The sequence below is a fragment of the Triticum aestivum genome, chromosome 7B, assembly GCF_018294505.1.
Source record: "Triticum aestivum cultivar Chinese Spring chromosome 7B, IWGSC CS RefSeq v2.1, whole genome shotgun sequence".
Taxonomy (NCBI): Eukaryota; Viridiplantae; Streptophyta; class Magnoliopsida; order Poales; family Poaceae; genus Triticum; species Triticum aestivum.
The window spans coordinates 309,507,958-309,534,497 of record NC_057813.1 but is presented as its reverse complement, the minus strand read 5'-3'; positions in this window follow the sequence as shown (position 1 = coordinate 309,534,497).

Sequence of the window (26,540 nt, the reverse complement as noted above, 5' to 3'; positions counted from 1 at the left end):
GGACTAACCTACTAACCGGAGGCCCAGCCCGTATTGCTGTTTTTTTTCCTATTTCAGTATTTCGAAGAAAAGGAATATCAAATGGAGTCCAAATGGAATGAAACCTTCGGGAGCGTGATTTTTGGAACGAACATGATCCAGAGGACCTGGAGTGCAAGTCAAGAAGCAGTCGAGGCGGCCACAAGATAGGAGGGCGCGCCCACCCCCTCTGGGCGCGCCCCTCGGGCGGCCACCGACGTACTTCTTCCTCCTATATATGCCTACGTACCCCGAAAACATCCAGGGAGCCAACGAAACACAATTTCCACCACCGTAACCTTCTATATCAGCGAGATCCCATCTTGGAGCCTTCGCTGGCACTCCACTGGAGGGGGAATCGACCACGGAAGGCTTCTACATCAACACCATAGCCCCTCCGATGAGTTGTGAGTAGTTTACCACAGACCTTCGGGTCCATAGTTATTAGCTAGATGGCTTATTCTCTCTTTTTGGATCTCAATACAATGTTCTCTCCCTCTCTTGTGGAAATCTATTCGATGTAAACTCTTTTTGCGGTGTGTTTGTCGAGATCCGATGAATTGTGGGTTTATGATCAAGTTTATGTATGAGAAATATTTGAATCTCCTCTGAATTCTTTTATGTATGATTGAGTTATCTTTGCAAGTCTCTTCGAATTATCAGTTTGGTTTGGCCTACTAGATTGATCTTTCTTGCCATGGGAGAAGTGCTTAGCTTTGGGTTCAATCTTGCGGTATCCTTTCCCAGTGACAGCAGGGGCAGCAAGGCACGTATTGTATTGTTGCCATCGAGGATAAAAAGATGGGGTTTATATCACATTGCTTGAGTTTATCCCTCTACATCATGTCATCTTTCTTAATGCGTTACTCTGTTCTTTATGAACTTAATACTCTAGATGCAGGCAGGAGTCGGTCGTTGTGTGGAGTAATAGTAGTAGATGCAGGCAGGACTCGGTCTACTTGTTGCGGACGTGATGCCTATATACATGATCATGCCTAGATAATCTCATAATTATTCGCTTTTCTATCAATTGCTCGACAGTAATTTGTTCACCCACCGTAATACTTATGCTATCTTGAGAGAAGCCACTAGTGAAACCTATGGCCCCCAGGTCTATCTTTTATCATATAAGCTTTCAATCTACTTTTATTTGCATCTTTACTTTTTGCATCTATATTATAAAATACCAAAAATATATTTATCTTATCATACTATCTCTATCAGATCTCACTTTCGCAAGTGGTCGTGAAGGGATTGACAACCCCTTTATTGCGTTGGTTGCGAGTTCTTTGTTTGTTTGTGTAGGTGCGTGGGACTTTTGAGGAGCCTCCTACTGGATTGATACCTTGGTTCTCAAAAACTGAGGGAAATACTTACGCTACTATTGCTGCATCACCCTTTCCTCTTCAAGGAAAACCAACGCAAGCTCAAGACGTAGCAAGAAGGATTTCTGGCGCCGTTGCCGGGGAGGTCTTCGCTCAAGTCAAGACATACCAAGTACCCATCACAAACCCATCTCCCTCGCATTTACATTATTTGCCATTTGCCTCTCGTTTTCCTCTCCCCCACTTCACCCTTGCCGTTTTATTTGCCCTCTCTTTCCCAATCTCCTCCTCTCTTTTTCGCTTGCCTTTTTCTGTTTGCTTGTGTGTTGGATTACTTGTTGCCATGGCGCAAGATAATACCAAATTGTGTGATTTCTCCAATACCAATAATAATGATTTCCTTAGTACTCCGATTGCTCCTCTTAATGATGTTGAGTCTTGTGAAATCAATACTGCTTTGCTGAATCTTGTTATGAAAGATCAATTCGCCGGCCTTCCTAGTGAAGATGCCGCTACTCATCTAAACAACTTTGTTGATTTGTGTGATATGCAAAAGAAGAAAGATACGGATAATGATATTGTTAAATTGAAGTTATTTTCGTTTTCACTTAGAGATCGTGCTAAAGTTTGGTTTTCGTCTTTGCCTAAAAATAGTATTGATTCTTGGAACAAGTGCAAAGATGCTTTTATCTCTAAGTATTTTCCTCCCGCTAAGATTATCACTCTTAGGAATGATATTATGAATTTTAAACAACTTGATCATGAGCATGTTGCCCAATCTTGGGAAAGAATGAAATTGATGATTCGCAATTGCCCTACTCATGGTTTGAATTTATGGATGATCATACAAAAATTTTATGCCGGTTTGAACTTTGCTTCTAGAAATCTTTTAGATTCGGCCGCGGGAGGCACGTTTATGGAAATCACGTTAGGAGATGCTACAAAACTTCTTGATAATATTATGGCTAATTATTCTCAATGGCACACCGAAAGATCTTCTAGTAAAAAAGTGCATGCTATAGAAGAAATCAATGTTTTGAGTGGAAAGATGGATGAACTTATGAAATTGTTTGCTACTAAAATACTCCTCTTGATCCCAATGATATGCCTTTGTCTACTTTGATTGAGAATAATAATGAATCTATGGATGTGAATTTTGTTGGTAGGAATAGTTTTGGAAACAATGCTTATAGAGGAAACTTTAATTCTAGACCGTTCCCTAGTAATTCCTCTAATAATTATGGAAATTCCTACAATAATTCTTATGGTAATTTTAATAAGATGCCCTCTGATTTTGAGAATAGTGTGAAAGAATTTATGATTTCTCAAAAGAATTTTAATGCTTTGCTTGAAGAAAAATTGCTCAAAGTTGATGATTTGGCTAGGAACGTTGATAGACTTTCGCTTGATGTTGATTCTCTTAAACTTAGATCTTCTCCTCCTAAGCATGATATCAATGAGTCTCTCAAAGCAATGAGAATTTCCATTGATGAGTGCAAGGAAAGAACCGCTAGATTGCGTGCTAAGAAAGATTGCTTTGTAAAGGCGTGTTCTTCTAGTTTCAATGAAAATAATGATGAAGATCTTAAAGTTATTGATGTGTCTCCTATTAGATCTTTGTTTTGCAATATGAATCTTGATAATAATGGGACTGGAGATGAGTCAACTTTAGTTAGAAGGCATCCCAACAATTCAGAGTTTTTAGATCTTGATGCTAAATTTGGTAAAAGTGGGATTGGAGAGGTCATGACTTTAAATAGCATTGAACCCACTATCTCGGATTTCAAGGAATTTGATTATGATAATTGTTCTTTAGAAGGTTGTATTTCCTTGTTGCAATCCGTTGTTAATTCTCCTCATGCTTATAGTCAAAATAAAGCTTTTACCAAACATATCGTTGATGCCTTGATGCAATCTTATGATGAAAAACTTAATTTGGAAGTTTATATACCTAGAAAACTTAATGATGAGTGGTAACCTACTATAAAGATTAGAATTAAAGATCATGAATGTTTTGCTTTGTGTGATTTGGGTGCTAGTGTTTCCACGATTCCGAAAAATTTATGTGATATTCTAGGTTTCCATGATCTTGATGATTGCTCTTTAAATTTGCACCTTCGGATTCCACCATTAAAAAGCCAATGGGAAGGATCAATGATGTTCTCATTGTTGCAAATAGAAATTTGGTGCCCGTAGATTTTATCGTTCTTGATATAGATTGCAATCTTTCTTGCCCTATTATTCTTGGTAGACCTTTCCTTAGAACGGTTGGTGCGATTATTGATATGAAGGAAGGGAATATTAGATTCCAATTTCCATTAAGGAAAGGCATGGAGCACTTTCCAAAAAAGAAAGTTAAATTACCTTATGAATCTATCATGTGGGCTACTTATGAATTTAGTGCCAAAGATGGCACTACTTAGATCTATCTTCGCTTTTATGCCTAGCTAGGGGCGTTAAACGATAGCTCTAGTTGGGAGGCAACCCAATTTTATTTATGTTTTTTTTGTTTTGGTTCCTGTTTAGTAATAAATTTTGCATCTACCTTCTGTTTAGATGTGTTTTTATCGTTTAATTAGTGTTTGTGCCAAGTAGAACCTATAGGATAACCTATGATGATAGTTGATTCGATTCTGCTGAAAAACAGAAACTTTGTGCGCACGAAATTAGTTTTGTTAAATCACAGAAATGTGCTTTTGCATTGATTCTTTTTTATTCTGATGAATAGACAAATGTTCCAGGACTTCCTATTTTGGTATAATTTTTAGAGTTCCAGAAGTTTGCGTTAGTTATAGATTGCTACAGACTATTCTGTTTTTGACAGGTTCTGTTTTTCGTGTGTTGTTTGCTTATTTTGATGCATCTATGGCTAGTAAGATAGTTTATAAACCATAGAGAAGTTGGAATACAGTAGGTTGAACACCAAAATAAATAAAGAGTGAGTTCATTACAGTACCTTATGTGGTGGTTTTGTTTTCTTTCACTAACGGAGCTTATAAGATTTCCTGTTGAGTTTTGTGTTGTGAAGTTTTCAAGTTTTTGGTAGAGCTTTGATGGACTATGGAATAAGGAGTGGCAAGAGCCTAAGCTTGGGGATGCCCATGGCACCCCGAGATATTCAAGGATAGCCAAAAGCCTAAGCTTGGGGATGCCCTGGGAAGGTATCCCCTCTTTCATCTTCGTTCATTGGTAACTTTACTTGGAGCTATATTTTTATTCGCCACATGATATGTGTTTTGCTTGGAGCGTCGTGTATTATATTAGTCTTTGCTTTTTAGTTTACCACAATCATCCCTGCTGTACACACCTTTTGGGAGAAGCCCACATGTTTAGAATTTGCTAGAATACTCCATGTGCTTCACTTATATCTTTTGAGCTTGATAGTTTTTGCTCTAGTGCTTCACTTATATCTTTTAGAGCACGATGGTGGCTTAATTTTGAAGAAATTGCTAGTCTCTCATGCTTCACTTATATTATTTTGAGAGTCTTTTAGAACAGCATGGTATTTGCTATGGTTACAAATTTGGTCCTAGAATGATGAGCATCCAAGTTTGTATAATAAAAACTATCATAGGAAGGGAATTGGATGCTATGATCAATTTGTTGCTTGATAATTGTTTTGAGATATAAAGGTAGTAATGTTAGGGTCATGCTAGTGGGTAATTATGAAATTGAGAAATACTTTTGTTGAAGTTGGCAAGTCCCATAGCATGCACGTATGGTAAAAGTTGTGTGACAAATTTGTTGCATGAGGTGCTCTTTTGATTGTCTTCCTTATGAGTAGCAGTTGAGGACGAGCGATGGTCTTTTCCTACCAATCTATCCCTCTAGGGGCATGCGTAGTAGTACTTTGCTTCGAGGGCTAAGTAGACTTTTGCAATAAGTATATGAGTTCTTTATGACTAATGTGAGTCCATGGATATACGCACACTCACCCTTCCACTTTGCTAGCCTCTATTATACCGCGCAACTTTCGTCGGTATCATGCACCCAATATTTACCTTCCACAAAACAGCCACCATACCTAACTATTGTGGCATTTCCGTAGTCATTCCGATATATATTGCCATGCAACTTTCCACCGTTCCGTTTATTATGACACGTTCCATCATTGTCATATTGCTCTTTCCATGATCATGTAGTTGACATCCTATTTGTGGCAAGGCCACTTTCATAATTTTCATACATGTCGCTCTTGATTCATTGCATATCCTGGTACACCGCCGGATGCATTCATATAGAGTCTATCTTGTTCTAGCTTTGAGTTGTAATCCTTGAGTTGTAAATCAATAAAAGTGTGATGATCTTCATTATTAGAGCATTGTCTCAGTGAGGAAAGGATGATGAAGACTATGATTCCCCCATAAGTCGGGATGAGACTTCGGACTTTACAAAAAGAAAAGAAAAAGGCCAAAAAGAAAAAAAAAGAAAGGCCAACGAAAAAAATGAAAAAGAAAAAAAATAAGAAAAGAAAAAAAAATGAGAGAAAAAGAGAGAAGGGACAATGCTACTATCTCTTTTTCCACACTTGTGCTTCCAAGTAGCACCATGATCTTCATGATAGAGAGTCTCCTATGTTATCACTTTCATATACTAAGTGGAAATTTTTCATTATGGAACTTGGCTTCTATATTCCAATGATGGGCTTCCTCAAAATGCCCTAGGTCTTAGTGAGCAAGCGAGTTGGATGCACACCCACTTAGTTTCTTTTTGACCTTTCATATATTTATAGCTCTAGTGCATCCGTTGCATGGCAATCCCTACTCACTCACATTGATATCTATTGATGGGCATCTCCATAGCCCGTTGATACGCCTAGTTGATGTGAGACTATCTTCTCCCTCTTTTTGTCCTCACAACCACCACCTTATACCACCATAGTGCTATGTCCATGGCTTAGGCTCATGTATTGCGTAAGAGTTGAAAAAGTTGAAGCACATTAAAAAGTATGAAACAATTGCTCGGCTCGTCATCGGGGTTGTGCATGATGGGAGTATTTTGTGTAATGAAAATGAAGCATGGCCTAACTATATGGTTTTGTAGGGATAAGCTTTCTTTGGCTATGCTATTTTGATAGGACATGATTATTTTTTAGTATGCTTCGAAGCATTATTATTTTTATGTTTTATAAGCTTTTATCTTGAATCATTTGGATCTGAACATTCATGCCACAATAAAGAAAATTACATTGAGAATTATGCTAGGTAGCATTCCACATCAAAAATTCTGTTTTTATCATTTACCTACTCGAGGACGAGCAGGAATTAAGCTTGGGGATGCTTGATACGTCTCCAACGTATCTATAATTTTTGATTGTTCCATGCTATTATATTACCCCTTTTGGATGTTTATGGTCTTTATTTTACACATTTATATCATCTTTGGGACTAACCTACTAACCAGAGGCCCAGCCCGTATTGCTGTTTTTTTTGCCTATTTCAGTATTTCGAAGAAAAGGAATATCAAACGGAGTCCAAACGGAATGAAACCTTTGGGAGCGTGATTTTTTGGAACGAACGTGATCCAGAGGAATTGGAGTGCAAGTCAAGAAGCAGCCGAGGCGGCCATGAGATAGGAGGGCGCGCCCACCCCCTCTAGGCGCGCCCCTGTCTTGTGGGCCCCTCAGGCAGCCACGGACGTACTTCTTCCTCCTATATATGCCTATGTACCCCTAAAACATCCAGGGAGCCAACAAAACACAATTTCCACCATAGTAACCTTCTGTATCCGCGAGATCCCAGCTTGGAGCCTTCGTTGGTGCTCCGCCGGAGGGGGAATCGACCATGGAGGGCTTCTACATCAGCACCATAGCCCCTCCGATGAGTTGTGAGTAGTTTACCACAGACCTTCGGGTCCATAATTATTAGCTAGATGGCTTCTTCTCTGTTTTTTGGATCTCAATATGATGTTCTCCCCCTCTCTTGTGGAGATCTATTCGATGTAAACTCTTTTTGCGGTGTGTTTGTCGAGATCCGATGAATTTTGGGTTTATGATCAAGTTTATCTATGAGAAATATTTGAATCTCCTCTGAATTCTTTTATGTATGATTGAGTTATCTCTGCAAGTCTCTTCGAATTATCAGTTTGGTTTGGCCTACTAGATTGATCTTTCTTGCCATGGGAGAAGTGCTTAGCTTTGGGTTCAATCTTGCGGTTTCCTTTCCGAGTGACAGCAGGGGCAGCAAGGCATGTATTGTATTGTTTCCATAGAGGATAAAAAGATGGGGTTTATATCATATTGCTTGAGTTTATCCCTCTACATCATGTCATCTTTCTTAATGCGTTACTCTATTCTTTATGAACTTAATACTCTAGATGCAGGAAGGAGTCGATCGATATGTGGAGTAATAGTAGTAGATGCAGGCAGGAGTCGGTCTACTTGTTGCGGACGTGATGCCTATATACATGATCATGCCTAGATAATCTCATAATTATTTGCTTTTCTATCAATTGCTCAACAGTAATTTGTTCACCCACCATAATACTTATGCTATCTTGAGAGAAGCCACTAGTGAAACCTATGGCCCCCGGGTCTATCTTTTATCATATAAGCTTTCAATCTACTTTTATTTGCATCTTCAGTTTTTGCATCTATATTATAAAATACCAAAAATATATTTATCTTATCATACTATCTCTATCAGATGTCACTTTCGCAAGTGACCGTGAAGGGATTGACAACCCCTTTATTGCGTTGGTTGCGAGTTCTTTGTTTGTTTGTGTAGGTGCGTGGGACTTTTGAGGAGCCTCCTACTGGATTGATACCTTGGTTCTCAAAAACTGAGGGAAATACTTATGCTACTATTGCTGCATCACCCTTTCCTCTTCAAGGAAAACCAACGCAAGCTCAAGATGTAGCACCTCACAATAAAAGGATGCGGCAAGACACATGTTGTGTACGCTGGCGTCACCTCCACGGTGGCCTTCATGGGACCCAAGCAGTGGCGGCCTCCCGTATTCTACTTCTCCTCGATGATGGCGGCAGACGCGAAGGTGCTGGCCACCATCTTGTTGCTCTCCGCACACCCGACTTCTGTCGCTGCTTGCATGGCGGCCGCCGGCATGGGAGTCTCGACCACAGAAATGGGAGACATGGTCGCAGACACATGAGGCGCGGTACGAGGCGGCGGCATGGACGGTGGCGATGACGCCCGTGCGTCGCTCCTCCTCGTGCTGGCCTGGAGCGACGAGTTCCTGAATCGCGCGCCATCTTGGGGCGGCAACTGGCTCCGTTGGGCGAGGGGAGGGAGGTGGATCAGCGATCTGCATAGCTCATATCCGGCGGGCTTGGCGGGCCACCCAGCCGACTTGGATGCGGGATAACTACTCTTCGTAAGCCATTGTAAGAGTGGACAAAATGGTGAAGGAGGAGATAGGGGACCGACGGAGGTGTGCGATTCTTGGCTGATGTTTGGCCTCATTTAAATAGGATATTAAATAGACGGCGGACGGGAGGAGCTCGGCCGGCGTTGCATTTAATGCTGGCCCGGTCATGAACGGACGTGTGTCGACAGTGGGTTTCTTGGCTTCCGCACGGGCGGGCTTCATGGAGGCGTTTGAATGCGGCAAGGAGGCATGTTCAGCTGGGCATGCAGCAAGTGGCGCCCTCGACTCTAACCTACAACACCGCGCCATTCTTCCACTGACGGGTGGGCTCTTGGTTACATGGCCTGCATGTCAGTGACCCAACGCAGGCAGCGCACGGCAGAGGAACTTTTGGTGGGCCAGGGCGGTCAGAAGCGGGCATTTCATAAACCGATGATAGTTCATTGAGTGTGACGTCATCTATTTCATGTAGATAAGCCTACTATATAATGTAAGAGAATTTTAAAATTCTCATATATACGTTGATAGCCCGTTCGATACGTTTTGATACATAAAGACCGCTGCAAACATCAATGTTCTGCTTATCATAGATAAGATTGATTAATACCCGTAACAATCCATGTCCTTACCAAAGGGTGCATGCACGTATAGGTTGAGTGTGTGTCTTGCGTCATGTGTTTTTTGCATGTAGGCGTGCGAGTGTTGCCTGTGTGCAAGGGTACGTTTCAGTGTTGCATGCATGTGTGGGTACGTGCATGTGTTCATGAGTGCATGTGTACGTGTCAGTGTTGCACGCCTGCATGTGTGCGTGTGTTCGTTATGTGTACGTGTCAGTGTTGCACGCCTGCATGCATGCGTGTGTTCGTGCGTGTGTTGTGTATGTGCATGTGTACGTGCGGGGTGAGGCTACATGTCAGCCGACTGACTTTTTCATATCTGGTCAGTAGATTTTCCAGCCGTTGGATACGAAATCAAGGGCTTGCAGTTTTCTTCAACCTCCACCCTGCTGAGCCGCCAGCCACCACCGGCCTAACCGCCGGCCCCCGTCGCCCCGCCCGCCCCGAAACCACTCCCCACCACCAGTCCTCCGCCGCCCCGGCCATCCCTCTAGGCCCCTCGTGCCGAGCTTTTTCTCTAGCGATCCCCACGCCACCGCCCAATCACCGCGCCCCCACTGCCGGCGACTGCCAACCAGAGGTCTCACGACTTCGAATCCCCACCGACCACTAAGTTATTACCATTTCTGTCCTTCATATACACGCTGACGGGTGGGCCCTACGGTAATGTGCGCTGCTGAATGTGGACTGTTTGACTGGTTAATTGATCGTGTCATCAACAAATTACGGAGCTGTATGGTGAGCCAGTGACAGTATGATCACCCTAAAATGTATTTTATTAACACAGTACAGACTCAAACTACCATTTCTTTCTTTCATATACGCGCTGACAGGTGGGCCCCATGGTTACACGCCCTGATGGTGCAACACTAGTTGCGCCACGTGGAATGTTTGACTGGTCAATTGATTGTGTCATCAACAAAATACAGAGTTGTACGGGTGAGCCAGTGACCGTATAATCACGACATGTATTTTTTTAACATGGTACAGATGCAAGGTCTCATATATACGCGCAAGCACTCACCGCTATAAGCGCACACACGCAGACCCTACCCCTATGAGCACCTTCGAGAGAGTGAGCCAGCATATGATCTTGATATTTTACGAAGTCACCATAGGTGCCTCGTAATCGAGTGGAGTGTCTCCTCCCACTGAACGCACATCGCCAGAAAATACTAAAATTAACCCAGGATAAATGGGAGCACCGGGACTTTAACCCTAGTGGGCTCGGGAAACCACTGTCCTCCTAACCATCCAACCACATGTTGGTTAGCACGACAAAATGTATGTGGTGACCGTGATGAGCTTATTCTGAAGTCGAGTGACCATATCGTGCTTTCGCTTCAAATACAATGACCGTAAGTGTCATCAACAAAATACAGAGCATGCATCAAATACAAAGTCTGTCAGTGTCATCAAGAAAATATGGAGACGTATCGTGATCTAGATACCGTATGATCACCAGGAGAATGTATATGGTGACCGTAATGAGCATATTCTGAAGTCCAGTGACCTTATAGTGCTTTAGCTTGAAATACAGTGACCGTCACATGTGAATATGTCGTGGGCATGCATACTTTTAGAGGGCTGAGAGATAGTTTGTGTGCGTACGTGAAAGTGGTGTAGAAAGAGGGGGTGTCCGGTGGAGACAAGTAGAGATATGCCCTTCGTTTCTCTTTCCTATGACTAATATTTTAGGAGAATATAGAAACATTCACAATGCAGAACAAATATTTTTGGATGCAACATGCAATTAACTTTCATGTATAACATTGTACTATTGTATATGCTTATTTTCTTAGTGGCTGATTGCGTGTGTGGTGTGGTGGGCACATCATTTCTAGTTGCGGTGGGTCAACATGAGGACTCATGGGTCGATTCCATCCTGCGCCACATAGGTTGGACCGAGACGCATTATATGAAGACCCATGTGGAGGACTCGGCATACAACATGAAGCTACCAGAGTCGTGGAGGACTCTATCCCCACTTGTGATAAGCCGACTATATATAATTTCTAACCCTAGGCCCCGAGTATGTTATAGAAGCTTGGGGGCTAGTTCGTCGATAGTATACACACACACAATGCCTGGTATTCACGTGTACTTTGTACACACCCCTATCAGTAAAATACAGTACCAAGAGTACACTTTTTCCTCAACTGCAAGGGTCCGAACTAGGGTAAAACTTTGCCTCATATTACCATCCAGCCTAACGGTCAGGGATATCCTACCGAATGATCTGATGGAATCGTATCTGCCAACTACTAAGAGAGAGGTGTGTCTGGGGGGGCGGGGTCGGGGGCAATATGTGCAAGAGAGGCCTAAAGATAATGTGTGTGCGGGAGACACGTAGGCACATATATGTGCGTATAGAGGACTAGTAGAGACTGTGCGTGTGTATATATGCATGTGAGAGAAATAGTGTTTTCTGTAGCGGCCAGACCCCAAACAGTCTAGTCTTTGCATTAGTGTCATCCCTGGATCGGTAATGCTGACATGCACAGTACTCGAGGATTTATAATAGAGTTTCAATCACATACTTATTACATCAAATGTCTCAAAAGAGAACTTGTTATAATAATATGGCTTAAGGCCATCTAAATAAGATAACATCGGAAGGCTTGGAAGATAAAGTGAGTCCATCAACTCCAAGGGCATAGCTGAGTGAACGACAACGACCTATGGCACCTTACCCGTCGTCTGAGAAGTCTGCAACATGATATGTTGCAGCCCGAAACGGGTCAGCACATGGAATATGCTGGCAATGTAACACAAAGAAGTAATGAACAGAATAAATGCTATCACTACATACATATATGGCTGGTGGAAAGCTCTATGGTTAAAGTTTTGCATAAAGCCAGTTTTTCCTACAACAAAGGAATAAATTTTATTTAACTATCATGGTGGTTGTTAAACATTGAGAAGGTTCCTCCAACTCAATCCCAATTAAATAGTAATAATAACCCAACAAATTAATTTAGAGTGATGAGATCACCATGATAATCCAAGAATCATATACTCAAGATGTCCATAACCGGGGACATGGCTAACCATGATTAGTTTGTACACTCTGGAGAGGTTTGCGCACTTTTCCCCACAAGACTCGATCTCCTTCGTTAAATTTCTCGCACTACATGGTGTTTGAGAAACGGATGACCGAGATACATTCTTTTAGAAACACTAACTCTTTACTCTGGATGGACAGTTACACCTACATTTCCCTACATCTGCTAGCCCGCCACTGAAAGAGGTCATGCAACCTCCTCAACTGTGCTAGAGCCCATAATAGCTTGTGGCTGCACACGGAAGGTTCTAGCATGAATAATCTTATGATCCCTTTGAGCCTGGGTGGCGAACCATAGGATGATCACATGGGTACTCTGGGATATCCTAGGACAACACTGGATTCTCCAGGTGTACGCAACCAATCCACCCAGATGTGTATTTAAGTAGCCACCTTAAGTTAACCATTAAATAACAATACTCACATCTGTCATGGATACACTCACCCAATCCACGTCTACGAGCATAGCATAGCAATCCTGAGCATAACGTAGAAGTAACTCCCAAGGGTTTGATAATAAAAGGGCAATAGGTTCTACCTCATCATCTACTTCCCCAAACCCAGATGTTATTCATATCCTAACCATGCAATGTTTGAGGATTGGAACTAATGCATAAAAACTGGGTAATAAAGTGATATGATCAAAGTGTTACTTGCCTTGCTGATGATCTGCCAAGCCTAGGGACTCGTTGTAGCACGCTTCGCACTCCAGGAATTCGATCGCAAACAAACAATAACATACATAAGCACTCAAACAAGAAGCACAGGCAAAACTCAAATAAGAAGATCCAACCGGAAAGTTCAACTGAAGAACTCTAGTTTGCAAAAAGAATCAAATCAAATGGAGCAACCAGACACAAACTACTAACAAAACAAGAATCATTTACTAGTCTGGACTAAAGTCAAGTTTTACAGTACCAAAATCATGCTCAAGTTGGTTAAACAAAAAGAAGGCTTCGAGACGAAGATTTAGGCGCTGGTTTCATCTAATTTGGATAAACGAGCAAAAAGTTATACTAGATCGAAGATCAGGGTAGAAATCAATATCGAAAATAATCACGGATAAAACCCTGGAAAAATAAAACGAGACGAACAGACTAACGAATGTTTGTTCGTTAACAGAACCTAATCGGTGAATGGCGTTCGTTAGAACAAACAAACGGACGAACGTCCGCTAAACAACTAAGCCGGAAAAAAATCGAACCGATCTATTAAAAAAACAGATCTAAGTTTTTTTTAAACGAATGGTTTTTGACTAAATCAAAAAAAATGAAATGGCGGCGGTAGCTACCTCCGGCGATGCTTCGGGGGGGCGGGGCGGCGTCGGCGGGGCTCCGGCGGCTGTGATGGTGAGGGGCGACGGTGGCGGTGTCGGGCGACGGCGGCGCGGGCAGTGGCGGCTGCGGCCACGGGCGACGGCGGCGCGGGCAGTGGCGGCTGCGGCCACGGGCGACGGCGGCTGTGGTAGCTAGGCGGGGTGGCGGTGGTTGACGAAGAAGGCGGTGGGGCGGCGCGGCTTCTATAGGGGGTCGGGGGGAAGTCCGACTTGGGGAGGGGACACCCCCGGGCGGCGGCAGCGGCAGCGGCGGCAGCAGTCCGGACTCCGGCGGGAGTCCGGCTCAGCCACGCTCGCGCGAAGGCGGCGACGCTGGTTGGTCGGCTGGGCCTTCGGCCCAGTACGCTCCACGGGAACTTTTTTTAAATAATTCCACTGAAACAGAAAAATCCTAATAAAATATAAAAAAATTCTAAAATGCCAAAAACAATTTTCACCGTCTAAATAAAATAGTTAGAACAAAGTGAACAGTTTTCTGGCCTGAAAATGCAATTTTGAAAACATGCATATTTTTCCAATTTAAATAAAATAGCAATAAAAATCCAAATAAAGTAAACATTTGATTTTAACATTTTTCCTCCAATATTTCTTTTATTTTGGGAAGTCATTTTATTCCCTCTCTTTTATTTTAATATTGGAAATATTAGGAGAGAAAATGATTAAAACCAAAATGATCCTCTTTTCAATATTTGAGAAAATTCAAATATGAGAGCAAATGAAACCCCCAACTCTCTCCGTGGGTCCTTGAGTTGCTTAGAGTTTCTAGGATCAACCAAAAGGCAATAATCTAGCGAACAAGCTCTCAACATGTCCTCCAGAATCTGATTGACTCTCTCGGTCTGTCCATCTTTGTGTGGATGAAAGGTTATACTGAACTCTAGCCTAGTACCAAAACTCTCATGCAACTGATTCCAGAACTTTGAGGTAAACTGGGTTCCTCTATCTTATACAATGGTCCTCGGAACTCCATGTAGACATACGATCTTGGTCATGTATATCTTCGCCAACTTAGCACTCGTATAGGTGGTCTTCACTGGGATGAAGTGAGCTACTTTCGTCAACCGATCGAGTACAACCCATATCGAGTCATAGCCTGAACGAGTCCTGGGCAATCCAGTGATAAAATCCATCCCAAGTTTGTCCCACTTCCATTCGGGTATCGGCAATGGTTGTAGCAATCCTGCTAGCTTCTGATGCTCTGCCTTAACTCTATGACATACATCACATACTGCTACATACTCGGCAATATCCTTCGTCATTCCTGTCCACCAGAAACTTTCCTTCAAATCCAGATACATCTTAGTGTTTCCTGTGTGAATCGAATACAGCGAATCATGGGCCTCCTGCAGAATCAACTTCCTGATCTCGGGGTCATTAGGCACATATACACGATCCTCAAACCATAAAGTATCGTGCTCATCCTCACGAAATCCTTTAGCCTTTCCTTTACTCATCCTTTCATTTATCTCGACAATCTCCTTGTCTGTCTTTTGGGCTTCTCTGATTTTATCCATCAAAGTGGAATGAATTTCCAATGCTGCTACATAACCTCTCAGAACTATTTCCAAACATAGCGTGAGGTTCAACTCCAATGAGCTCCAACCATCTCCTTTTCCTGAGGTTCAACTCCTTCTTCGTGAAGATATATTTTAGACTCTGATGATCCGTGTATACCTCATAGTGGTTTCCGATGAGAAAATGTCTCCATGTCTTCAACGCATGCACAACGGCTGCTAACTCCAAGTCATGTGTAGCATAATTCAGCTCATGGGGTTTCAGCTATCGTGAGACATATGAAACGACTCTTCCCTCGTGCATAAGCACTGCTCCAAGTCCTCGACGAGAAGCGTCGCAATACACTTGATAATCCTTACGTTGATCTGGAAGAATCAACATTGGGGCTGTTACCAAACATTTCTTCAACTCCTGAAACTGGCTTCACACTCCTCAGTCCATTTGAACTTGGTGTCCTTCTTCAACAAATTTGTCATGGGCTTTGCAATCCTGGAGAAATTCTCTATGAACCTCCGATAATATCCTGCGAGTCCGAGAAAACTCCTGATCTCTCCAACTGATGTGGGTGCTACCCATTTAGTCACAGAAACAACCTTGGTGGGGTCTACTGCTATTCCTTCTCCGGATATAACATGTCCGAGAAATCCAACTTCCTTCAACCAAAACTCACACTTGCTGAACTTGGTATATAATTGATGTTCCCTGAGCTTCTCGAGAACCAAACACAAATGCTCCTTATGCCCCTCTTCGTTCTTCAAGTAGACCAATATATCATCAATGAACACCACGACGAACTTATCCAAAAGCTGCATAAACACCTTGTTCATCATGTTCGTGAAATAGGCAAGCGCGTTAGTAACACCAAGTCACATAACGGTATACTCATATAGTCTGTACCTTGTGGTAAAAGCTGTCTTAGGTATATCCTACTCTCGAATCTTCAGGTGATGGTATCCTAATCGCAGATCGATCTTGGAAAATACTTTAGCTCCTTGCTATTGGTCGAACAAATCATTGATCATCGGCAGTGGGTACTTTTTCTAGATCGTCACTTCATTCAACGCATGATAATCAACAACCATCATTAATGATCCATTCTTCTTCTAAACTAGGAGTACTGGGGCTCCCCAAGGTGATGAACTTGGTCATGTATAACAACCTTTATCCAATAACTTCTTAATCTGCTTCTTAATTTCCTCCAAATCCTTTGCGGGCATCCGATACGGTCTCTTTAATATTGGCATGGTTCCTGGTAAAAGCTCAATCAAAAACTCAATGTCTCTATCAGGTGGCATGCCTGGCAACTCCTCAAAAAATACATCAGGGTAATCCTTCACCACTGGTACTTCCTCCTGTACAACTGCTGATAAGGAATTCACTTGAGTCCTCTTCGGCACATGCCGAGATACATACTTGATCCTTCTTCCTTCTGGGGTGGTGAGCATAATCGACTTACTGGCGCAATCGATGTTTCCTCCATACATCGATAACCAATCCATATCCAAAATCACATCCAACCCCTGTGACTCCAGAATTGTAAAATCCGAGGGGAAAACATGCCTACCTATGGTCAATGGCATCTGAAAACATCCTTGGCTTGCCATATGCTCCGCTCCCGGCGAGCTTACTAACATAGGTGTCCTAGGAACTTTGGTGGGCAACTTATACTTATCCACAAATCCCCTTGATATGCATGAATGTGATGCACCAGTATCAAAAGAACGATTGAAGTAAATGACTTAACCAAAAACTTACCTATAACTGCATCTGGCTGCTCTTCAACCTTCTCCACACTTACGTGGTTCACTTGTCCCCTGTTGAAAGGGTTGGGCTTCTTCCGAGAGCTTCCATTGCCATTTCCATTCTTTGCTTCAGAACACTCGGTGGCATAATCTCCATTCTTCCCGCACTTGAAACAAGTAATGTGACTTAGATCCTTCTTGGCGGGCATTGCTGGGTTGGAACGGTTCTGACTGCTGCTTCCTCCATTCCCATTCCCATTCTTGGGGCCACTATGGTTATGTGAACTTCCTCCATTGGAATTATGGCCTACATGGTTAGGGTGAATGTGTCCTCCCAAGTTCGGGGTAAAACAAGGTCTCTGTTGAGCTCCTGAATTGTACTTCCCTTGTCCATACTTCCTCTTGCGGCTCTCTATTTGCTGCTACTTCCCTTCAATCATAAGATCTCTATCTACCAACTCCAGGTAGTTGTTGAACGTTGCCACCATCAACTGCATGCTCAGCTCATCATTCAGTCCTTCCAGAAACTTCTCCTGCTTAGCAGCATTAGTTGCTACGTCATCAGGGACATAGCATGCTAACTTAATAAACTCATCCACATACTGACCCACTGTGCGTCCTCCTTGGCGCAAGTTGCGAAACTCGCGCTTCTTCATGTTCATAGCTCCTGCTGAAACATGGGCAGTGCGGAAAGCCTGCTGAAACTAGTCCCATGTAACGGTGTCAATGGGATAAGTGGCTGTGAAATTCTCCCACCATGATGTTACGGGTCCATCAAGCTAATGTGTGGCAAAACACACTCTCTCCGCATATGTGCATCCTACAGTGGTCAGCTCCCTTCCAATCTTGCGGAGCCAATCATCTGCAACAATCGGCTCGGTGTTACTAGAGAACACCGGTGGATTCAGCCTTAGGAAACGGGCTAAGTGATCAACAGGTGGTGGTGGTGGTGGGTTGTTGTGGTTTTTGTTGCCTTGGTTCTGATTCTGGACTAGAAGCTGCATCAAGGTATTCTGCTGCTAGATCAACTAAGTGAACTCTGGGGGGAAAGCAAATCCATTGTCACATCTCGAAGGCATTTGATGGTTTAGAAAAGATGAGAAAACATAATAGAATGAGGTATAAAGAGAAAACACTACCCATATGCTCATGAGACAAACACAATCATATCACACCAATCAATTCAACAAGGGCATGCAATCGGTCTAACTATCGCCACAAAAGTGCTCATACTATTCTATGGACATGGGGGAATACTACTACTGATATGGTGGTCGACTAGAAGTTTTGATCGGTGGAGGACTCCATGATATCTTCTCCAGCTTCATCAATATAGTCATCATCGCTATCATCAGGGTCAGAATCGGTGTCGTCGATGATGATGTAGTCCTCTGAACGAAAGTCCTTGGAATGGTCGTCATCTTCTCCACTAGTATCGTCATTTCCTCCTCATATCCGTCGCGTGTAGACTTGAGTTCCTCCTCTAGCTCTGTAATCCTGGTCACTGCCTTCTTCAGATCTATCATGCTTGCGCACATCGGGTTCTCCTGGCGATGAATGTGCTGGTTTCATTCCTGGATGAAAGCTGCAATGGACCTGTCTCTACTGGTGCTGATCATCTCCCATTGCTCATGTCGGTGCCCACATATCTGGTAGATGGTGTCCTTAAGATCCTTGTGATAAACTTCTCCACTGCGTCCCATGGCGATGTGGGTTGCCATGCTCTTTCCTAGACTCCACGTTGGTGCATCAAAGGAAAACTCTATGGGCTCCGTAATAGGCATGAATGTCCTTCCTGGAACTTGAACTCGAATCATCCAACGCTCCTCTTCTAGTAAAGTGGTGATGTAAGTCCCGATGAAGCTTGATATTCCGATGTTCAGGTACCTAGTGAATTCCTTCAAGTGTTGCCCGAAAGGGGTGTCTTCATCCAGTTGTGTAAACTTGTTCCTTGAGTCTGCCATCCTATAGAGTGGAAAAGGGAGAGGAGTCAGAAATGAGTAGAGAAGAGTGACCTCTAGTTTAACTTAGTGGTCGTGTCCTACAATTAGCATGTGCTCTGATACCATCTTGTAGCGACCAGACCTCAAATAGTCTAACTCTGTGCATTAGTGTCATCCCTGGATCGGTAATGCTGACACGCACAGTACTCGAGGATTTATAACAGAGTTTCAATCACACACTTATTACATCGAATGTCTCAAAAGAGAACTTATTACAATAATGGCTTAAGGCCATCTAAATAAGATAACAGCGGAAGGCTTGGAAGATAAAGCGAGTCCATCAACTCCAACGGCATAGCTGAGTGAACGACAATGACCTATGGCACCTTACTAGTTGTCTGAAAAGTCTGCAACATGATATGTTGCAGCCCGAAACCGGTCAGCACATGGAATATGCTGGCAATGTAACACAAAGAAGTAATGAACAGAATAAATGCTAACACTACATGCATATATGGATGGTGGAAAGCTTTATGGTTAAAGTTTTCCATAAAGCCAATTTTTTCCTACAACAAAGGAATAAATTTTAATTAACTATCATGGTGGTTCTTAAACATTAAGACGGTTCCTCCAACTCAATCCCAATTAAGCAATATCATTAACCCAACAAATTAATTTAGAGTGATGAGATCAACATGATAATCCAAGAACCAGATACTCAAGATGTCCATAACTGGGAACACGACTAACCATGATTAGTTTGTACACTCTGTAGATTTTGCGCACTTTTCCCCACAAGACTCGATCTCCTCCGTTGGGTTTCTCACACTACATGGTGTTTGAGAGACGGATGACCGAGACACTGTCTTTTAGAAACATTAACTCTTTACTCTGGATGGATAGTTACACCTACTTTCCCTACATCTGCTAGCCGACCACTGAAAGAGGTCATGCAACCTACTCAACTATGCTAGAGCCCATAATAGCTTGTGGCTGCACACGGAAGTTTCTAGCATGAATAATCTTATGATCCCATTGACCCTGGGTGGTGAACCATAGGATGATCACACGGGTACTCCGGGATATCCTAGGACAACACTGGATTCTCCAGGTGTCCGCAACCAATCCACCCAGATGTGTATTTAAGTAGCCACCTTAAGTTAACCATTAATTAACAATACTCACATCTGTCATGGATACACTCACCCAATCCACGTCTACGAGCATAGCATAGCAATCCTGAGCATAACACTCACCCAACCAAAAGTTAAACTGAAGAACTCCAGTTTGCAAAAAGAATCAAATCAAACGGAGCGACGAAACTCAAACTACTAACAAAACAAGAATCATTTGCTAATATGGACTAAAGTCAAGTTTTACAGTACCAAAATCATGTTCAAGTTAGTTAAACAGAAAGAGGGCTTCGAGACGAAGATTTTGGCGCTGGTTTCATCTAATTTGGATAAACGAGCAAAAAATTATACTATATCAAAGATCAGGGCAGAAAACGCGATCGAAAATAATCGCGGATAAAACCCTGGAAAAATAAAACGAGACGAATAGACTGACGAACGAACATTCATTAACAGAATCTAATTGGTGAACAGCGTTCGTTAGAATGAACGGATGGACGAACGTCCACTAAACAACTAAACCGAAAAAAACCGAACCGATCTATTAAAAAGCAGATCTAGGTTTTTCAAAAAAAACGAACGTTTTTTTACTAAACCGAAAAAAATGAAACGACGACGGTGGCTACCTCTGGTGATGCTCCGGCGGGGCGGGGAGGCGTCGGCGGGGCTCTGCCGAGGCTCCGGCGGCTGCGATGGTGAGGGGCGACGGTGGCGGCGTCGGGCGATGGCGGCGGCTTGCAGCGTGGGTGGCGGTGGCTGCGGCGATGGGCGACGGCGGCTGCGGGTGCGGGGTGGAGTGGCGGTGGTTGGCGGAGAAGGCGGCGGGGCGGGGCGGCTTTTATGGGGGGTCGGGGGGGAGTCCGACTTGGGGGAGGTACCCCCGGGCGGCGGCAGCAGCAGCCCGGACTCCGGTGGGAGTCCGGCTCGACCACGCTCGCGCGAAGGCGGCGGCGTTGGTGGGCCGACTGGGCCTTTGGCCCAGTGCGGTCTGCGGGAACTTTTTTTAAAATAATTCTGCCAAAACAGAAAAATCCTAATAAAATATAAAAAAAATCTAAAATGCTAAAAACAATTTTCACCGTCTAAATAAAATATTTAGAACAAAGTGAACATTTTTCAGGCCTAAAAATGCAATTTTGAGAACATGCATATTTTTCTAATTCAAATAAAATAGCAATAAAAATCCAAATAAAGTAAATATTTGATTTTAACATTTTTCCTCCAATATTTCTTTTATTTTGGGAAGTCATTTTATTCCCTCTCTTTTATTTTAATATTGGAAATGTTAGGAGGGAAAATGATTAAAACCAAAATGATCCTCTTTTCAATATTTGAGGAAATTCAAATATGAAAGAAAATTAAACCCTCAACTCTCTCCGTGGGTCCTTGAGTTGCTTAGAGTTTCTAGGATCAACCAAAATGCAATAAAATATGATATGCATATAATGTCCTATGTATAACATTCCAAATTGAAAGTTTGGGATGTTACATTTTCGAACTGAGATTAGTGAAAAGAGTGGTACATAGTAGTCAGAAAGAGAGAGAGAGAGAGATATAGAGAGAGCATGTGTGTGAGACACCCCGACACCCCAGGAGAGATTGTGAGCATGTGTGAAAGAGAAATGCCGATGCATATAAAGCGTGTGCACTTATGCGTTAGATAGAGAGATATATAGCGCATTTGCGGGAACGGGCCGAGGCATAGTGCATCTACGGGTAAAAGGCGGTTCTACACATTAAATTAAAATATAAATAGCATTATTATTTTTAGATGAGATCATGAATTTTGCAAATTGTGTATGAACGAAAATCGGTCTATCAGACACCCATACTCTATTGAATTCTAGCATGTGCATGTGTTTATTTCATTTTATCGATCCATAGAGTGAGAGCGGTTTGAAATACATGCAATGTGTTGCTTTTGAAATTCATATATAAACATTAAGTAGTGCACTCCATGTTGTTAGTGTGAAGCACTTTATACATTTATCACTTACATGGATACATTCCGAATTGCTAGCTACGAAATAGAATACATGTTGAATTCAACATAAAGGGGGTTTCGAAGATTCGAATTCATAGGAAGTGCATTCATCTATTTGAACCCGAGATAATGGCATTTGTAAATCAGATCTAAAAGGGGGCATCAATCTTTGTTGTGAGTTTGAACATGCTATATATTCATACGCATGTCTAACTATTTTTTTGCAACCAAGTTGATTATATCTCGAACCATGCATGAACTGAGGTAAGTTCCATATTTTTAATATATACTGATGTACAATGTATATTCAAATGTACACCCTCGATTCCAAAATACTCGTAGCTTTAGGATTTTCAAGAGTAAAGATTTGTGAAGTTTGAAAAATCCTGAAAGTTCAATTCTAGAGAACCGAAAACGTTAATGCTTCTGCTCCCAAATATTGAACGAAGCGCGAAATGCGCCTCTGGTCACCCGAAATCGCGCGACAATAATGTTTGGGGGTAGGAAATTACTGTCCTGACTCTGGCTCGTGTAGCCTATCGGCCCGATGTCCAAAGGTCTAAACTAGAGTAGGTTTGTAACTTCACCAAGACGCCCGACTCAACCACCTCCGAGAAGCATTCATACGCCGTGGGCGCCTACACCCATACGCTCGGCCGAAATCTATCCCGCCCACCATTTGGGACACCTGAGATTATTGTCCTACCTCCAACCCACAATATGTCCGAAATTCTAGATGGGGGCAAAGGTTGTATCTTTCCCCAAATTTCAAACAAGCGCATCCCAAATCGAAACATTGTTCCCCCTTAGTTCCCCCTCCCTCCGTTTCCCCATTCATACTCCATGGGTGCCAAAATGCCCTCTCCACCAGTCGCAAGACCCCAGCCTCCTCCATCCTCCACCCCATAGCACCTAATCCACCGCCACCCTCCTCCATCACGCCGGAGTCGGTACCCTGACGTCACCGTCCAACGCAACCGCAACCGCAACGCCCTCAAGGACTTAGCGACGGCCCTCAAGGCGTAGCTGAAGCCAAGGCAGAGCTGCCTCCACGATGCCGACGCCGACGTGTGCCGTACCAGAACCGCTTCAACCATGCTGTCCTGCGCCTCACCGCTGCCGCTCCACTATCGCAACCGTCCACCACACCGGAGTTGTTCCCGCTACGCTGTCGTTCGCCGCCTCAGATCTGGTTCCCCGCCGCCGACAGATGGCCACCACACCACACTCAACAACTTGGCCATGGGTTCGTCCAAGGCTCCACCGTCCTCCACAACTTCTCGTTTCCAGCGATCCACAAGAAGATCGTTGGAAAAACAGAAGGAGGACACAGCACTGCCAGCAGTAAGAGGTACTCCTCTTCCCTTATTCATGCAAATCTTACGTCTCTGCTCACACCATATTCATCCCACAAAAGAAACTAGTTCAGTGCTTCTTACTGCATCTTCTTCGTGATACTAAATGCACAAGGTTTCCTCCCTTTACTATTTCACCTTTTCTAGAGGTCAGTAGCCCGCCTGGATTTCAATTTAGGGTCAGTCGAACTGCAATTTAAAAAGCAGCACCCGCTTAGGTGCGCGGAGCACCTGGTCCACCTGTTCATCGGGGAAGCTGTGCATCGGTGTCTATCATAGGGGTGTGGGGCACAGGAGCTGCTTGCGCCTGATCTGGAGGTCGCCAGGGGCTATGCCAAGCACGACGGTGCAGTGAGGTCAAGGGGAGGGTGGAGGTAGGGGACTGGGCCGGTGGTCGCTGGCGTTTTGAGGAAGATCGTAACACTGACTGGCTGGAGGTAGATGAAGGCGATTTGCCCATTCTTTCTACATCGGATGGTGCAGAAAAATGGACTGGCCTGAGCTACCTTGAGCCTGTCACGGATCAACTTCACTTTCCGTTCAGACTCGTTAATTAAATCTGGCCCAAACAACTGACGGTCTCCAACTTCATCCCAAGACAACGGGGTCCTGCACCTCCTTCCATACAAGGCTTCGAAAGGGGCCATATTCAAACTGGATTGATAACTGTTGTTGTAAGAAAACTCTGCATATGGAAAATTTTCGTCCCAACTTAATCCATAATCTAGGGCGCAAGCTCTTAGCATATCTTCCAGAATCTGATTAACTCTTCCGTCTGTCCATCTGTGTGCGGATGAAAAGTTGTGCTGAACTCTAATCTAGTACCCAAAGTTTCGTACAACTGATTCCAGAACTTTGAGGTAAACTGGGTTCCTCTATCTGATACAATGCTCCTTGGAACTCCGTGCAGACATACGATCCTGGTCATATATAACTTGGCCAACTTAGCACTGGTGTAAGTGGTCTTCACTGGAATGAAATGTGCTACCTTTGTCAAACGATCGACTACAACCCAAATTGAGTCATAGCCTGAACGAGTCCTGGGTAATCATGTGATAAAATCCATGCCTAACTTTTCCCGCTTCCATTCGGGTATCGGCAATGGTTGCAACAATCTTGCTGGCTTCTGATGCTCTGCCTTTACTCTCTGACATACATCACAAACTACTACATACTCCGCAATATCCTTCTTCATTCCTGTCCACTAGAAGGTCTCCTTCAAATCCAAATACATCTTGGTATTTCCTGGGTGAATCGAATACGGTGAATCATGAGCCTCTTGCAAAATCAACTTCCTGATCTCTGGGTTATTTGGCACATAAACTCGGTCTTCAAACCACAAGGTATCGTGCTCATCCTCACGAAATCCCTTGGCTTTTCCTTTGCTCAACTTCTCCTTTATCTCAGCAATTTCCTTATCGGTCTTCTGACACTTAAAGCAAATGACTTGACTCAGATCTCTCTTGGCTAGGGTTGATGGGTTGGTACGGTTCTGGCCGTTGCTTTCTCCATTCCCATTACCATTCTTGGGACCATTGTGATTGTGCGAACTACTTCCTCCATGGGTATGCTGAAATTGTCCTCCCGACTTCGGGGTAAAACGTGGCTTCTGATGAGCTCCAGAATTGTGATTCCCTTGTCCATACTTCCTCTTGCGATTCTCAATCTGCTGCTGCTTCCCTTCAATCATGAGAGCTCTATCTACCAATTCCTGGTAGTTGTTGAAACTTGCTACCATCAACTGCATACTCAGCTCGTCATTCAGTCCTTCCAGAAACTTCTCCTGCTTAGCTGCATCCGTAGCAACGTCATCTAGGGCATAACGTGCTAGCGTACTAAAGGCATCCACATACTGGCCAACTGTACGTCCTCCCTGGCGTAAGTTGCGAAACTCACGCTTCTTCATGGCCATAGCTCCTGCTGAAACATGGGCAGTATGGAAAGCCTGCTGAAACTGATCCCATGTGACAGTGTCTACTGGATAGGTGGCTGTGAAATTCTCCCACCATGATGCTGCGGGTCCATCAAGCTGGTGTGCGGCAAATCGCACCTTCTCCGCATTTGTGCATCCTGCAGTGGTCAACTCCCTGGCTGTCTTGCGTAGCCAATCATCTGCAACAATCAGCTCGGTGCTACTGGAAAACACCGGATTTAGCCTAAGGAAACGGGTAAAGTGATCAACAGGTGGTGGCGGTGGTGGACTGTTGTTGTTGTTGTTGTTGTTGTTCCCCTGATTCTGATTCTGGACTAGTATCTACATCAATGCATTCTGCTGCTGGATCAACTGGGTGAGCTCCGGTGGGAATCCATTGTGACGTCTCGGAGGCATCTGAGGGTTTAGAAAGGATGAGGATATAGAATAGAATGAGGTCTAGAGGGAAAACACTACCCATATGCACATGAGACAAATTTCAATCAAAACAGTTCATTCAAACAAGCAAGGGCATACAATGATCTATCTATCATTACAAAAGTGCTTGGACTATCCTAGATACATGGGGGAAATACTACTACTGTTGGTGGTCGACTAGAAAAATTGCTTCGATGAAGACTCCATGATATCTGCTCCAGCTTCATCAACATAGTCATCATCATTATCATCTGGGTCCGAGTCGGTGTTGTCAATGATGATGTAGTTCTCTGGACAAGTGAAATCTTCATCTTCTCCTTCTGTCGCGGGGAATCCCATAAATACTTTCAGCTTCTTCTTCAGATCATCGCTCTTCTCCACTAGTGTTGCTATTTCCTCCTCATATCCATCGCGTGTAGACTTGAGTTCTTCCTCCAGTTCCGTGATTTTGATCATGGCCTTCTTCAGATCCATCATGCCTGCGCACATCTGGTTCTCCTGGCGTCGAATGTGCTGGTTTAACTCCTGAATGAAAGCTGCAATTGATCGGTCCTTCCGGGTGCTGGTCATCTCCCATTGCTCATCTCGGCGCCCACAAATCTGGTAGATAATATCCTTAAGCTCCTTGTGGTAAACTTCTCCAATACGTCCCATGGTAATGTGGGCTGCCATGCTCTTTCCTAGACTCCAGGTTGGTGCATCAAAGGAAAACTCTATGGGCTTAGTGACGGGCATGAACGTTCTTCCTGGAACTTGAACTTGAATCATCCAGTGCTCCTCTTCAGGTAAAGTGGCGTTGTAGGTCCCGGTGAAGCTTGGTACTCCGATCTTT